Source organism: Betta splendens, chromosome 4 (genome assembly GCF_900634795.4).
Source record: "Betta splendens chromosome 4, fBetSpl5.4, whole genome shotgun sequence".
NCBI lineage: Eukaryota > Metazoa > Chordata > Actinopteri > Anabantiformes > Osphronemidae > Betta > Betta splendens.
Genome location: NC_040884.2, coordinates 15,491,882 through 15,510,007, shown reverse-complemented (window position 1 = coordinate 15,510,007; position 18,126 = coordinate 15,491,882). Strand labels below are relative to the sequence as shown.

Here is an 18,126-nt window from a genome sequence, read left to right as displayed (position 1 = left end):
AGAAGCAGAGGGAGGAAGCGGTGATTGAGACACAGCGCGAGGGATGGGAGCAAGAGAAAAGCTGTTGGCGAGGAATGAAAATATACAGCGCAGGACGCTTCCTCATTCTCTGTTTGCCGGTTTCTGCCCGGTGACTGTATTACAATCAGCCGCTGTTAATACATCTATTTTGCGCTTGTGAAAACCTCCCTAAGTGTCGCGATAAAGGTGGAGGTGCTTTGTGAGGTCGGCCTGAGGAGAGCTTTACGAGACAAGCTGCGCTGATATATGGCTGGCAGAGACTCCATTAAAACCCTGGACCTGCGCCATTTGGGAAAATGGAGGTCACTCGCATGACGTCTATAAAATCTAACTTTTTCTTAATATCTGATCATATATCAACATTTTCCTGCTTTTTGTTTGTTGTCCCTTTTTTCCGCTAATGCTTGAATCTTAAACAATAGGGTCAGGGCTGTGGATGATCATTTTTCAAGAGGTAGTGGGGGGGCTGTGTGTGTGTGTGTGTGTGTGTGTGTGTGTGTGTGTGTGTGTGTGTGTGTGTGTGTGTGTGTGTGGGAAGCGGGGTGATGCTGGGCTTTTGATAAATGTACCGTATCAGATCTGCGGAGGAGCACAAGGGGAACAATCTGCAGTTGGTAATCTTGCAACGACAAAAACAGGTGTGTGAATCCTTTTTTCCCTCCCTCCATCTGTCTCCGCTTTCCCCTCCTTCGTCGCTCTTTCCCTTCTCTTCTGTTGCTTCTGCTCGGCTCCTCGCCTCGTCCCGTCACAAGACCCAATTAACACGACCCCCCCTTCGCCTCGCGCCCACTGTACTTTTGTAATTACGGCCGTTTCTTGGACTCCAGCCTTTCCGTTAGTCTCACTGTACGCGCACTGTGTAAAAATCTGAAACTCATCCTGACCCCCCCCCCCCCTCCTTTTACTCCAGCTCCTGTCTCTGCTCATACTCTACACCATTAAAACCTAAGAAACATGTCACTTCCCATCTGTCCCTCCCTCTTCCTCTCCGGTTCCCCCGTTCCCTTATCTTCATGTCTCTTTAAGCCGGAGTGTGTGTCCTGTCTGTCTCACCGTGGCTCCCAGCTCCCCAGGGCAGCGTTTCCAGGCTTCATTTGTTTGAGGGCTTTCTAATCTGGGGACTGGGACAACCTCAGTCCACCGTGCCCTCGTCAATCATCCCCACAGAGCCGCAGCGAGGAGGTGAAGAAGGAGTAGAGAGGAGGAAGAAGACTGGAGGTGATGGCATGATTAGTTGTCTGTCCTCGCTCTCGCCCACCCGCCCCATTGCCAGCAACTACCACTCCCTCTGTCTTTCTCATCTCTCACTCACTACTTCAGCCTGCCCCTATCTCCCTCCCTCACCGTTTCCCTCGCTATCTCACCTTCTTATCTCTCTTTCCTCTCCCCTGCATCCCGAGCCCAGGCCTGTAGCGCCAGCCGTCCCTCTGTCCATCCGTCTATTTATCTGGCTGTCTGATTGTCTGACCTCAGCCCCGAAGGTGGTCCCTTTTGTGTCTGCGGACAAATGAGGATGACCTTTTATTGTAAAACAGACACCTATGGGGAAGGATGAAACTGCCAGTGTTTAAATTAACAACAGAGAAAAGAGAGGGAGAGGGAGGCCGTTTCAAACAGAGAGCGCGAGCCGGAGAGGAGGCGAGAGAGTGTAAAGTTTTTGAAGTTCCGATAATTATAGAACAGTGTTTGTGTCGAACTAGCATGGCCACTGTTCAATAATAAAGTCCCCTACCTGGCTGCCCGCTATTGATGAACAGTGGTGAAACAGTGAGGAGCGGACCTCTTGAACGTGCCCCAGACCCATCAGTATGGGTGCATGAATTATAAATGGCATTGACAGTGGAGGTCATAAGAGGAGACAGAGTATTATTGCACATGAAGGTCCATTCTGATTTTGATTATTTTTATTCTAGGGGGCTCACAAAAGGCCAGGAGACCGTTGGTGAATATTCTAAAAGGGCACAGGGCTAAGATGGGCTTGATGGCAGGCTTTGATTTCTAGCTAATAGCCACTTCAAACAGGCTTGGACGGCCCGGAGACAGGGGAGGAGGATGACACCAGGGCTAAAGGACAGAGGGACACGGGAAACTGTACCTGCGGATGACACGCCACATTTTACAGTGGAAGGATTAAACCGACTTTCATATCCAGACCCGCGGTTCAACTTGCAGCCGTGGTCGAGCACAAAGAGGCGCATGTGGCCCCGGCACGTGTGAACGCAGATGTGTCATACAGATGTGTCATACTGTGTGTGCCATGGGGAGCCCCTTTAATGTACACTGGTCCACCTGTACAGTAGTAAGACTATGATAATGTAATTAAATAGTCACTTCAGAGACAGGGTTATGTTTCCTTGTCTGGGAGCGAGTGCACAGACTGTCACTAACTCACCTCTCAACTTTGCAAATGGGAAGATTTAACTTCTTATACAGCATCTGTTAGCCGTGGATGCAGGACATGCAAAACATAGTGTAGAAGACTTTGGCTTGTGTGCAGGGAGACAAAAGTCTGGATTACAGGCTGAATGTATTACTACAACACACACACACACACACACAGCAGAAACTCATACACTCTCACCTACATACACACGCGCTGCGGAACCCAACACGGTATAAATCTTCCTTAAGGTCCAGCTCCACCCCCTCTTCATCATAACTGCCTCTCATTCATTAGCCATGCAGACACACACACACACACACACACACACACACACACACACACACACACACACACACACACACACACACACACACACACACACACACACAGCTAAGATAGCCTCCACACCACAGCCCCTCTCTCTTTATTTTAATTACAAAGAATGGGCCTGGGTAGGTCACACAAAACAAATCAATATCTCTAAAAGAAATATTCAAATGTGACCTAGATAACGGTGCTTGTGCCCCCTTTTTATCATTGATTTTTGACACAAGGCAATTTAGTCTTAGAGTTTTTTTTTTTGCTTTGTAGCACATAGCACATAAATATTTACTCCAAAGATAAAGCGCAAGTACGAGAGAATGAATATTGAATTTAGAGGTAAGCATGTGTGTATGATCCAATATCCATCTAAAGAGAGCCGGCACTGTCTCTGTCAGAAAGGCAATATAAATATAAGCATATTTGTTAGAGGCAGGGTCAATATCATAAGGTGGGTTTGGTATGACTGCTCAGAGGAGAGGTGAAAATCAATGGTGTGTCTGGAACCCTGCTCATTGTCTGATTAGTCTTTTGTTCCTTATAGCTGCCAGATTAATTTAGATTTTAGATTCAATCAGGGGGGAGCATCCGGTCTCGTCTACCTGCACCTCACGTCTTGTATTCACTCACTGTAGCATCTTGCTGTGTCTCCCCTAAAACAAAAAAGGAAACACCTGTAGTTCTGTGGTCTCCCTCGCAGCAGACGGCCGCGCCGTCGCGCGTTCACCTGGGACCTGTTCAGTGCAGCCGTAACCTTCTGCTGATGGTGACTGAGCAGTTTCGCTGGGGCAGCTGGGGGTTAAGTGCTCATCCGGGGATTCAAACTGCCGGCTTTCCTGTCTCGCTCCCGCTTCCTCCACATTCTCTGCGCAGCTGCTCTGCGGCTCCTGTTAAATTTGTATATATTTATTCTTTATGCGTTACTGGTTGGTTTTCTTCTGGAGAAAACGTTAATGCTGGTCGATAAGCGCGTCTCTGATCGTTATTTGGACAAGTTGCAGTATTTGTTTTACACTGATTGATGAAGTATTAATCTTTAGACTCTGTGTGTGTGTGTGTGTGTGTGTGTGTGTGTGTGTGTGTGTGTGTGTGTGTGTGTGTGTGTGTGTGTGTGTGTGTGCGCACATGTGCGTGCGTGTGTGCATGTTTTGTAAGTTAGGAGGAAAAAGAGGATATAAGCCTGGATTAAGTTCAGAGGATGATTTTTATCCATGTAGGGGGTCTCTAAACAGCAAGGTGACCCTATCTGGACACGCACACACACACACACACACACACACACACACACACCCTCATACATACATACAGATGTGATCTTTCTGGGATGGGAACCATCACACACACACACACACACACACACACACACACACACACACACACACACACACACACACACTCACACACATAAAAGTGAGGACACACAGGAAGGAAGACTAGAAAAAAACATGCAATCAACACTCACACAAGGACACACACACATACAAGTGTGTTGTGATCCACAAATAAGGATTATATAGTGCTGACGTTGGAAGTAAAAGAAAGAAAAAACAGCTCTGCCAAAGCTTCCTCCTCATTGTCACGGCGATAACACTAACAGTATTGACAGTGGCTAGAATCACACCTTCAATAACTTCTACTTCCTTTTATATCCGTCTTTTTTCTCTTTTTTCCTATTTGCACCTTAGCTTTTTATATACAGCATCTATTCAAGTTGTATCGAGAGTGCGTGAGTGTGACAAACAGCGCAGTAGATCGACGCGGAGCTGTGAATAAATAAGAAGGCTCAATTAATTCAGAGGTCTTGCACCAGTGTGTGATGTCCTCTCAGTTCTTCTGCCCTTATGTTCAGAGAAAGAAGGAACGTGATCCCATACGATCCCGTAATGGGCGACAAAGGAGGATGTGAGTGGCCGGGGCCTCTCCGTGTCATTTCATCCTTTCATTTCCAATACAAAGGAGCAGCAATTGTTGGAGCCGTTGATTATGGTACAACTTGTCTTTGTTCTCTGCTTTTGAGCTGGTGGACGTTTCTCATTTCTGCCCTTCCACCCACCTTCAGACTCTACTTTCCAGTGGGTTCCGTTCATCCTACCACATCGCAGGAGGATGACTTCTGTTTGTCTTGCAGCGTTTGTAGCGTCAACAGACGCCGGTGTGGGCCTCGCGTTGCATGTTCACATCTGCATTCTTGCCTCCGTGGCGCCTTTGACACAAACGCTCAACGCAGTTTATTAAGAGTAAAAACAATGTGGGAGCGGAGCAATAAAAGAAGCAGCAGATGACAGCCGGTGAATGAAACAGGACACACTGTATAAACCGTGTTTGCTCGTACAAGATCGGGTCCTTTGGGTCTTAACTTGGCCTTTGAGGTGGAAGTGTGGGTGTAAGGTCTGATCTAAAGAGCAGGTACAAACTCTGATTCCCTAACATGCTTACACGCATTGTTAAAGAAAGTGCTCCAGGGGAAGAAGTACAATAGTGTGACTTCTTTTAGAATTAATAAACTCGGCTTGGTGTAAACCTGCAGCTCATGGAGAAAGCTGAAAACAACCTCACTGGTTTCTGTGGTCACCTCTGAACTTTAGTTTCCGTGTCACGTTGCTTTTTTGGCTTCTCCCTTCTTCGTCTGATATGGAAAATAAAATAAAATAAAAAAAGGTCTGATCTTACCTTCAAAAACACCACCACCACCCTTTCATGGGATCGTTCCGAACAACTGCTTCGTCCAGAGATGGTAATCAGACACACACACACACACACACACACACACACACACACACACACACACACACACACACACACACACACACACACTGTAATGGCAGTAAGTGATTAGGTTCACAGATGAGGGATCCGTTTTTTTTGTGCGTTTTCTGGGAAACGATGATTGCTCTCAGCATTCATTAGCAAATCGCTGAGGTCAAACGATTCAGGCAGAGCCGGCTCTTTTAAAACCACCTAGCAGGGTCCAAGATGAATAAAACGAGGCTGCAAATTAATGGACACATGACTAAACTAGTTCCACAGATAAAGAAGGACACGGCGTTATTATGCCCTTGACACCAGGAAGTGCCGTAATAGTGCAGAACTGCCTTTCTCTTGTAATTACCAGCATGAACTAGTTGCATTTTTACAAGCGCATCTGTTTGCGCTGCTGTTGCAGCAGCGCGCGCAGGAGCGCCAGGGCCCATTTGAATGGCACCGCTTGTGAATGCATCATTGAAATGTGTAATCCCAGAGCAGCTGGGGAGCCGCGTGTGATGGAGAGAGCCGGGCTTCATCGTAGCCTCCACAGGAGACTAGATGAGTCCGGAGAGAGAGAGGAAGGGCGAGCGAGACCGAGACAGAGAGGCTGAGGGAGAGGAGGAGGAGGGAGGAGAGACACCATACTGACAGCATGAATGATACATCATATGATTGTCTTGGACAGAGCTGTTCTCTCCGACTGCCTATACTGCACTCTCCAACTGTCCTCCATTTCAAAAGCCCTGGTGGACTGATTTATAACACTCAACAAAACTGTTATAGACTAGACTCAGTGCTGCTGCCCATAAGTTTTCTAACTTCACCAACAGCATTTTTTAATTTGTATTTTTGTTATTCTTTTTTTTACTTTTCTCCTGCAGTTACAGCTAATTCAAACTAGGGATTAACAATTGTGATTTTCAAACGGCACATTTTACGTCAGTTCAAACTTTTTTTTTTATTTCTCGTGAGATTCTATTCCCGGCGAATACAGCACTCACCTGCAATAAAACCGAGGAATCCATCGCTAACACAAACAACGGTGACATATTTAAGCCGATAAACCCGAAAAGTACTCTGTTTTTCAACTTGCCAATAGCTGTCAGTAATATGGGGAGTGTATATTCTGTCCCTTCTTCTTCTCCCACCACCCAACAAAGATCCAGAATAAACACGTGTGATCAGCGGGATAACAAGACTGGTGTGTTTGTGGGATGTAGGTTACGTTTCAAAGGTTTGAAAGGCCAGAGAAAGCTACCGTGTGTAAATTATTGAAGAGGGAAGGGATAGGATGGAGAATATGAGTGAGTAGCATTTAGAGTTCAGAAGAGAGAGAAAGGGAGACGGTCGGCTCACAGTGCAGCTCTGTGTGCATGGCTATGATGGGAAATCTATATACCCTAACCTTTCTTTGTCTGTAGTTTTATTGAAATTGACTAGTCAGAGGGACGGTGTTTCACCAGGATGGTATGGAGCGAGTCCAGTCCCTCCAGATTCCAGACCTCCTCCACTTTTGGACTCACAAACTGTGTTTGCACAGCATGCGGATGATGAAATCATGTAATATGAGGGATACTGCTTCCCGATTCTGTGTGGAACTCGCGTCTATCTCTTCTTTGACTTTCTGTGTATCATGACCTCAAGCCAGCCTCATTTTTTACTTTAATAAAACATTTCTAATGTTTATGTAAACTCCAGGTTATTTAGATATTCATGCATCATTGTCTGACTATAGGTTCTCACAACACTTATGTTTGTTTTTGACCAAAATATATAAATTTTTCGCTGCTATTTTGCTTCTATTTTCTAAATTTACCAATTTAGAGTAAATGCAGACAATCATCAGAACATATGGAATTGAAAAGAGGATTAGGCATAAACATTGCCCGTATCTCCACCAGCCACCTCATTGAGGGTGGGCAGGTCAGCAAATAGGCTTTTCACATTTCAGACACCACAATATCACTCCATCTCATTGCGGCATCCATTACGCGCTACCTTGGGAATGAGGGAGAGGTCCATGCTGAGAATCAGGGCAGAAAATGGCCGCCCACTAGGAGGGGTAAAATGGCCAGCGTTATTATTCTGGCTCCCCCCCAGGGGGAATTGGCCTGAATATAGATATGCAACATTATAAAACCAGGTTATTATCTGGGTGCAGGCTAACAGCCTCTCGCCTCTCTCCCCTATGACACATACACACTGATAAACACAAGGTGGGCCTCCTTCCACCCGCTTTTATGCTCATTTTCAATTTTGAATAAAAAACAAAAATGGAGAGCATTAAATAAAAAAAGAACATCACAAAGTTTTTAAATGTGATTAAGGATCAGTGCTGCATTAATGACTTGAAATGACTTAATGAAATTTAAGAGATTTTGAGAATTAACTAACTAATTATTACAGGAATAAAAATCAATTGCATTTACGTTTTTGCAAGTAGCTTCTCACCATGTAACACTGTGTTCTTCTGCCTCTGGTCCAAGATATGAGTGGCACTAACTTGTAAAACTATAGCTTCTGCGGGTCCTGCAGTCAGGTTGCCTGGAGAGGAGCGTTCATTCATATTTTCCTGAGCAAGCTTCCCAAGAACCTACCGTAGAATGACGTAAACCCTCCTACACATACACATCACAATGTGCACATAGATGCATGTCGGTCTGTATATCTGGGTATCTGTAGTATGTTGTGTCTATCCCTAGATGCTCTGTGTCTCTTTTGTATTATTGATTGTATTGTTATTTTATCATTGATAATCTTATATTTTCTTGTTGAGCCATATAGAAGACACTCAATATGCTATAAACATTGGCATTAGTTACTACCACAGTGGCCTCACTCATTTCATAAATGTGATCATGGAACAATAAACATTTAGTAACATGTTTACATTCACCCAGGATGTATTTAAATAAAAGTAAATGTACCAACACTCCCTCCTTGTGCTTTTCTCTCTGTGTATGTGTTTCTCATCAGTCTTTCTATTTCTGTGTCCTTTTGTCCTTTCTCGTTTTTCATTTCTCGTTTTCAATAGTTTTCTGTTGATTTCTACTGATTATGCCATATTTCTGTAGTTTCATCTTTTGATGCTTTTCAAACAGTTTAATAGCTTCTCTTCTCTTCCTCCACTTTGTTCTCTCTGTCTATCTGACTTCTCCAGGTCCTCTGTAATTTCTTCCTTTATTCATGAACCTAACCCTGCCAGGTTAGTTGTGTGTGTGTGTGTGTGTGTGTGTGTGTGTGTGTGTGTGTGTGTGTGTGTGTGTGTGTGTGTGTGTGTGTGTGTGTGTCAGAGAGAGGGAGAGAGAAAGAGAGAGAGAGTCAGAGAGAAAGTGGGCCCGCAGACAGTAAATAGGAATATGAATCTTTAAGGGCCTGCTGCTACTGTGGCTGAAATGACTTTTCAGAGCCGCAGTGATTTTCCAAGAAGGATGTTGATGAGGCCTGGATTACAGGAGGAGAGTGCGTATGTGTGTGTATGCGTGTGTTGTGTACGTGTGTATGCTTTTTTCATCTTTAAAATTGGCCTTTTTTTGTAATTCAAATAGAATAGATGTCTTTTTTTTAATAGTTTCACTTAACCAATATATATATATATACAATAATATGGATCAAGATTCTTTTATCTAAAGCCCAATCTCAATTTATGCTTTGGAGTTTAAATATGAGGCCTCCCAGAACCCCAGTGCTTGCAACAGACAGTGTGTGGGACCTGAATGACCATTTGAGCGCCACAGCCGTGTGTGTTGAGCTCACAGGGTCAGGTAGGTTACTCACCACTGACCATGATGACTCAGCGATAGGTCATTATAGGCGTGGGAGCATGGTGGAGATAACAGCTGGGGGTCAGGGTTGTGGTTCATGAGGGGAGGAACTGTTCCACAAATTAAAACAAGTGGCCTTGGGTGGAAACAATTAAAAGGTTTGGGCATTTGCTGGAGCTCAGCGAGGACACAGTTCAACTCTTTTAATGAAAAGATGCAAATAAAAAAGAGAACATTGTGCATCTAAATCTTGTTTTCATTGCTTAATATAAATATTATAAGTTATGGTGGTAGATCATACATTTACAGAAAATTTTATTCTTCACAAAAAGAAGCCAAACTCGATTTTTTTTAAACTTCTACTCTTTTATTCATCTCCAAGAAAAACACATTCTATCATGTCTGACTCGTGGGCTAGGACTGTTTTTACCTCAGATTAGATTTGGCTCTACATGGAACACCTAAGAGGTCAGCGGGTAAGATGCTCCTGACTCATAAGCAAATCAAACCTGACAACCCCATCAAAAAGGTCCGAGCAACTGCTGACAGATTCTAAAAAACTCTGCTTGTGTGTGCGCAGATCCGCGGCTGCACCTGCTGGAGCGCGCCTGCCACCCTGGGCTGTCTGTCACCAGCCTCTATCGCATTACCATACTGCCATGACATCCCCGGCAGCTTTCTGAAGCCTCAAATCTGATAAAAACAGAGATAAATCTCGTCTCTGATCTTCCTGATGAATATGATAACACCTGCTCCGGGTTATTGGACCTTGACACCTATCGGGGGCCCTAGGAGCCGCTGATCCTGGATCAGAGATGGAGGAGACTGTGGAGGTGGAGTAAAGACCCCGGGGGGTGTGTGGGGGTAAGTGGAAGGCGCTGTGGAGAGGCGCTCGCAGGCCGGGCCTGGATGACAGCCGCGGCTGAGTGACGGCCCAGGGCTCCACGCAAAGCCCCCCTCTCATGTCTGTGGAGGAAGGAGACTCTCGTTCTCTCAGCGCACGCACGCACGCACGCACGCACGCACGCACGCACGCACAGCTTCCAGGACATAACATTGACTGGAGGCCCCCTAATCAGAAGCACTACTTACTGTACTTTTACCCTAATGTAACTGTTTGGATCTTACTGTACAGCTTTAGCCCAAAACGAGTCCCCACCATACGACTGCATAGACACGCATGCTGTAAGTCCTCACAACACCAGCGATGCCGGTGGCTCTACTCGCACACGCTCCTTCCTGGCGCTTTAATTCTCCCATCCCTCCTCCCTTGTCTTCGCCGTCTCTCCCACATATTCCCGTGGACTCGCGCTCTCTTCTATTTCTGTTTCCCCCCTCGTATACGCACTCGAACACGTACGCGGGGATCTAGCGGGTGGGGGGGGGGGTGCGTAAGGGTGTGGTGGAGCTAGCGATGGGGCTCTGCTTTGATGCCCAGTGGGAGATTACAGGGCCAAGAAGCCGAGATAAAAGTACAACTGAAACACAGGTATCTGCCGTTGCCTATGCCTTACAAACACAATCGCGCACACATCCATAACACATGTTCCGGGTAGGCCCCGGATCCACACACAGACACACACCTACATACATACCAGCATCTAATGGCCAGTCAGTGACACTGAGGTCTTAGCCCCTGTCTGCCAGTCCTCATTTGTTTCCCAACCCCTCCTATGTGTGTGTAGCAGTAGCACTTGCTACTGGGTGTCTTGTTACTCCTCAGAAGGTCTATTGATTTAACTCTTGCCACAATCTATAACACTATTGTCTTGCCTTAAGTGTCTCATCTGTACAATTCACTGGCAGGAGTCTATACATCAAAACCCCCACCTGCTTAAGAATATTGGTATTCTGCAACATGCAGGAAAATCTTTTAGTTTTTCGTTATGAATTTCACATTTCTTGCACAGTCAACCTTACTTTTTTTTAGAGCAAAGATGCTCACAGCTAGACATAACGCGGCCTGGTACAGGTTTATTTTTACTGCTGTTGTGTTTATGAAGTCAATATTTTACTTCGAAATATCATATAGCAGCGGTGTCAAACAGAAGTTACATTTCAGATGTTTTCAGATGAGATATTCAGCCTTGTGGGATTTTGACATCCAAAACAAAACAAGAAAAGTCATCTTCTGGTTAAAATATACACATAAGCCTGTGCTTAAAGAAACAAAAATATTGCAGCAATGCTGTGTTTGATGAAAGGCTCGAGTTTAGGCCTCCAAAGCCCTTTAGGTATGTTGCCAGATCTGCTTTAGATTATTTTAAAGTGAGAATGCTCTTTCTTTAGTGGTAAATACACAGACTGTATATATGTATTGGTCTTTTGGCGTGTCTAGACCTTTTGATGAGCTGCTTTTTTTTGTCCTAACTGATTAAAACTACCTGAAAGCAACAAATCACCCTTGACTTTGAAAAAGGCAATCAACTTTTCTAGTATGTGAGAAATGCTTTCTTTCAAGCTGCCCATAGACCGAGCGCTTTGGCCTGCGCTGAAGACATTACAGTCCAATGCGGTCATTGTAAATCCTCCATTTATGCTGCTTTTATACATTTCGGTAGCAATTTAAACGGGAACTATAAAGTGAAAAAGGACTTACATAGTTATTCAGTTGATGCAAGGATACTATTTTATGAGCATCAGCCCACAGCGCACAAATCTCAAGGTTACCTCTCAGAATTTGGCAAGATCTTACCATTGATTACCTTGAAACGCAACCTCAATACAGTAGGGGTTTTGGGCTCGTTTGAGCAATATTAATTGATCTAGTGAGAATGTTTAAAGATGATGGACGAACGGGCAGGTGCATAGCAAAACTCCAATAAGACGCAGTTTCTTTGCCTTTTCAAGAGATCCAGGAGTCTTTGAAGATCCACACTCCTGGAACAAGTGTTCGCAATAAATGTGACCAATGAGAAACACTTGCTCCAGAGAAGCCCACTCTATAGATTCCTGCTGCCGTGTACCTTACAAAGTTGCATGAAGCGAAGTGATGCAAGAACCGCTGTTGTGACCGACAGGTTCTAGTTACCTGGTCGTGTTGCATAAAAACTTACCAGATTAAAAAAGAATGCTTTCATGCACTAACAAACAGGAGTGTACTGTACAGGGCATTGTCTTTTTTCTGATTGCATGGGCCTTCTCATCCCTGAATGGAGGCTGTGGTGCAGAAATGTACAGTACATGCACATTTACAAGGTAGTTTAAAGTTTAAAGGAAACGTTAAAGAGCAGGTTCCTGTGCTGGAGTAGCTGCATTGTGTTGCAAATCAGAAACGATGGGGCGTAAACAGCTCACTGATTCACTCACAAAGATGAATTGCTTGTAAATCCATAAATGATTGTGTATTATTTATTTAGCTCTCTTCACGTAGCCCGTTGTTTACTTTCATTTTGGCCTTTTTTTTTTTTTTTGTGCCGCTGGTTCCCACCTGCCGCTGCACTGATGCACATGTGGATGTAAGCAAAGGCCTCGGTGGATGTGGAGACATCAGCAGTGTAATCTGCAGGAGGTACACGTACCTCATCTTAGTTACTGTCGCGGGGCTCGGCGGGATATGACACGGGCCCAGCAGGAAGGGGTAGTGATTAGAGCAGGACTGGGTTATAGAGATGCTTCATTACGCTGTTTTTGCAACATGCGTACACAAGCAGCAAGTCTGCCTGCCTGCCTGCCTGCCTGCCTGCCTGCCTGCCTGCCTGCCTGCCTGCCTGCCTGCCTGTCTGTCTGTCTGTCTGTCTGTCTGTCTGTCTGTCTGTCTGTCTGTCTCTATTCCTTCACTGATGCACACATTTTCACAAATAATTCATTCCACCTCTGTATTGGTCCAGAATATTTACACTCCAAATCAAATTCTGTTGTTTGTGGTGAAGGCATGAATAAAAACATGAGGGTGATTTTCCAAGGCAGAATAATGTGCCATCGGCGCCTTTTCCGCTACAGTTCCACTGCCCTAAAATGAGGCCGGTCAGACAGGGAGTGATGGCGCCTCCATGATGGTATTATACGATTGCTAGGCACCTGCATGCCTCCCTCACCCTTGCTCGCTCTCCCTTTCGCTGTAACCCCGCTGCTTCATTTTAGCCTCGCCCCGGTGTCCGGATACTAAAAACCAGCCGCTTGCGATCTGAATCGCCATCATTCCATTATGATAGGCAGCTTGCGAGCATGCACGCACATGCACAGAGATCACAGATGTATATGTAGTAATGCACACACAGGGCCAGTGTTTTCACCCTGTGGAAAGAAATAAACAGCACATCAGATTCTGATAGAAACATATTGTACACTGATATATAGCTGCTTTGAATGTTAATGCACAGAGTAGCTTGAAGGTGATGTGGCACAAATGTATTTCTGTGGTGACCTAATTGGTCTCATAGTCTACAGTAATAAAAAAATACATGTCCACTAAAATATGTGCCATGAAAAGACTGCTGCCTCCATACGTTAGCTGCAATAAAGGGTTCGCTGTACATATCGTGTTACATTCATGGACATTTGCATGCGGTATCATTGGCTCTGTTGCCCTTGAAATGTGTGAGAATGTCTTTTTATGAATCTCTCACTAAGCATTCAACATTCCTCTGTTCCTGCCTTTTGTTCATTATAGTGAGTCTAATTCCTACTCTGTCTTTGAATAGGCTGTAGATGTGAAGCAGGCTGTTCATTTATCCTTCACTGAAGGTTTCCACTGAATGTAACAACCAGCCTATGCAAAGTAATGTTCATAGCAGGAATTTGATCCTTGGATGATGGCTGTGTTAAGATGGCAGATAGGGGAAGAAATCCCTCCCCGGTGGTGCTTTCGCTTTGATATGCAGGTCCTCCTAACGTTTTCTCTGGCTGTGAATATTTCACACGTTTGTTTATATATATTTACACGCACATTTTTATTGGGAGGAATTACGCCTTGGAAATGTCAAGGTTAATTTCCTGGTAAGGAGAGACAGGGAATGAAAGGGGAGAGGCCAACGAGGGGAGGAATTTTCGGGATTGGAACGTGTGTGTTTGTGTCACTTGGTGGGTGCATACTGGCGTTAAAACAACAAAACAGAGTAGGACAGTAGCTCATGTAGAGAATATGGAAATACATTTATTATTTACATTTTTGTGTCATAGCAAACAGTTGTTCAGATTTAGGAGAGAGCAGCAGAAGAAAAAACACTGAAAAACAGATCAGGAGTAAAATGATTTCTGCTCACACACACACACACACACACACACACACACACACACACACACACACACACACACACACACACACACACACACACACATGCTGTCATGCTTTCTTCTGGTAGTAAAGTAAGATAATTGTAGTTCATATTTCCTAAATGAATTTTCCAAGAAGTTGATATTGCTGAATGACAGCTGTCATGTTATTCTCATACCGAACAGACACCTTACGATAGTATGAGAAACAAGAACAATATGCTATTCAGTCTCAGCCACCGTCTTACTGTATGTGGACGTACACAAACAAACAATAAAGTGCATGTTGCTCTTTCATTGTGTGCCCCTGCCTTCGCTCTTCTTCCATCCAATTTAGCCTTTATCTTTCATTGCGGTGAGACATTTTCCCCTCCACTACAAAGCCAACGTCATGTTCAGAGCTTCTCTACATAAGTGTTTCATGTCACTCCTTTCCCCCTAAAACACACTTGCCTATTCCATGTGTTCCGTGTCTTATATTTGGGTTGGAGAGAGGATAGGTAACATTAAAGAGCTATCACTTTCTCTCTCTGTCATTCTCCTCCTTCATACTCCATTTGATCTGAAGCCTGATATGGCTTTTAGATGTGAATGTGGACACACACACACACACACACACACACACACCCACACACACACACACACACACACACACAAAAATACCTGCATGCACACACATTGGGGCAAACAATGTGCACACACCCTGTCTGACTGACAGATAAACAGTTCGAGGGAACACACGTACATGCACGCTCAAACATGTGCAAAAACACACCTTTATCTCACAAGGGCTTTTATTTTGTGTATTTCCTCCTAGCCAAACATCAAAAGGCGACTAGCATCTCACATCACGCAGACAAACAACAATATTACAATCCTCTGTACTCGACAATGCCATTGTAAAATGCTCCACCCTTGACAACTTGTGGAATGGGTTGAAGGAATGGTGGATTCAAACAAACAGACATAAACACACAACAAATACCACCTACAGCCAATAAAATATGCATAGGAGACGACGACTACCTTTAAACTGACTACTGTCAGAAATAATAACATGCAAAAAAAGAAACTTGAACAGTGACAGTCTTCCACAGGTGTCTGGGTGTCTTATTGTTGTGTTTCTCACATATATCTGCATCTTTGTGTGCTCAAAATAACACATAGCTTGTGTAACTCAGATTATTAGAAGCAAATGTATTAAACATAGATATATGTATATACGCTAAATTTCTTTGCTCAGTACTTGATTTCATGAAGATTTATTTTAAGATGCAACAAGTCGAGATCAAAACAGAGTCCTGGGAATCCAAAGTCAAAATGAATGCACATGGACTTGAAGGTGTCAGTAAGAAAAACCTTGATATATTAGATACTAATAACTCATCTTTTCTTTTACTCCTGCCTTTGTTCGCTCGCTGTCTGATCTGTAATTGAAAAAGCATTCCATTTTTATTTTCACCGTTATCCAAAGGCTAAATCCAAAACACCAGCCAAGAGGTTAGCCTGGTCACCTGGCACACACACACACACACACACACACACACACACACACACACACACACACACACACACACACACACACACACACACCTGGCTGCTGTGCTTCAATAAATTGTAAATTCCTCCTCTGCGCCCACTGTACCCAAGCTAACCCTTTAAAAGTCACCCGCCTCTACCTTGTAATGCATGAACACACACACAGACACACGCATACATACTTACCCACAGTCACACACAACAGACAAGCCCAAACACACAAAAAAACAATGTGGCTTAGTGGATGGTATCAAATTTAGTGGCCACGGGGATCTGGCTGGGGTCATAAATCTATATCTAACATGTGAGAAAATCTCTACATGAATATCTGGAGACACAGAGGGAGAGGGAGACAGAGAGGCAGACAGCAGGATACAGAGAGAGAGAGAGGGGGACAAAGGAAAAAAAGGCAGAAAGCAAAGTAAGAGTCTTGTAGAGAGGAGGAGAAGGAGCTATATACAAACAGAGACAGAAAACTGGGCGAGGTATAGAAAGAAATAAACAAGCAAATGTAAGTCGGCAGAAGAAAAAAAAAACTGAGCGGTGGAGTGGGCGACAGAGCACAGCAGAGGAGAGGAGGAATCAGTAAGACAGATAAAGATAAAGCAGCAGAGGGAGAAATGGAAAGATAGCAGCGAGAGAGTCACAGAAAGAGAATATGACAGTGAGAGATATATGGGTGGAGAGACGAGCGAGGGAGGGAGGGAGGTCTACAGACAGACAGACAGACAGACAGACAGACAGACAGACAGACAGACAGACAGACAGACAGACAGAGTGCGAGGGGGATACATGACCCCTCTCTCTCTCTCTCTCTCTCTCTCTCTCTCTCTCTCTCTCTCTCTCTCTAACAATGGCTCTTCATGTGGTGCCCAGCTTAGCGGGCGAGCCGCTGGAATCAGGAATGTGGAATGTGGGATTTCAGGCTTGGAAGCGATAGCTACTGTCTGTGTGTAATATTTAGGGCCGACGCAGGGAGCCTCTGGCACCAAGGAACACATGGACGGGACAGCTTTTCATGTGTGAGCGCCTACGTGCACGGAGACGCGGCAGCAGACGCGCGCCGAATCCTGAGTGATCCTAAACATGTAAAGGTCTGAGAAAACCTCTCCTCTGTCATATTATATATGACACTTAAATAATACCTCAAATAATGTGTAAAAACTTCTGTACAGTAGTTAAATATTACATTTAAAATAGCAAAAGCTTAAGTATAATTATAAAGAAATATTATTAGTAAAATAAGCAAAATCTCACAAATATATTTAGCTTTATTTTAAATGAATGTCAATTACACAATGACCAAGCTTATTAAAACACACACATATGTATTTATATATCATGGCTCTTTGTCTTTCGCTCTCTCCGCTCACACTCGGGGAGCGAACACACATCCTCCGCTGCTAACACAGGAGACAGTTGTTGCTGGCTGCCCCACTGCCTGTCATGGCTGTCAGGCCAAATCCCATGAATTATGGCTCTTCCAGATGTAAGAGATTTCTAAGCTGCCTCCAACGGCCTGCGGTCTGTGGCGAGAGAGAGGCAGAGTGGGAGAGAGAGAGAGAGAGAGAGAGAGAGAGAGAGAGAGAGAGAAATAAAAACAAAAAAGAGAGAGAGAGAGATTTGGGTTTATGCAGTGTCATCCAAAAATCCATTTTCCTTTCTCTATCCCTCATCTTTATTATCTCACTGTATTCTATCAGTGGAGAAATAGTCATTACTTCCAATTACCTTTGGACAAAAATATTATTTTATGCATCACACATTTGAAAATTTCTCATGAGCCTGTGACTTACATCTACAGGAAAGAGAGACGACCTACCGCGCTCGTAATTTTAAAACCGAAGCTGGAAATTGGATATTTTTTTGGTGGGACGGTGTTTTTCGAGCCGAACGACGTCGCTTGCATCGTCATGAAACGAAGACACAATCCGTATTTTCCATTCCTGTTTATTACCTTTTGGCGTCTTTACGTGCATGCGGGCGGCGGTGATGTCATGGACTCGCCCGTCACCTTCAGCGCGGAACCGCGCGTCTGCACGCGAGCGGCTAATGCAGGATTCCTGACACACTGATCATTGGGTCTGACCAGTGCATTAGTTTAATTTCCCCATACGCGCGGCAACACTTAAAATTCAA

The 18,126-nt window shown here is 44.4% G+C and overlaps 1 protein-coding gene and 1 long non-coding RNA gene across 2 annotated transcripts in view; one reads left to right on the top strand and one right to left on the bottom strand.

Moving 5' to 3' along the window:
- zfhx4 (zinc finger homeobox 4) overlaps nucleotides 1-18,126 on the top strand; it is a 243,340-nt gene that overhangs the window by 118,692 nt on the left and 106,522 nt on the right. The gene's annotated exons all lie outside the window — the stretch shown is intronic.
- The window catches only part of LOC114853382 (uncharacterized), a 43,651-nt gene that overhangs the window by 2,517 nt on the left and 23,008 nt on the right, over nucleotides 1-18,126 (bottom strand). The gene's annotated exons all lie outside the window — the stretch shown is intronic.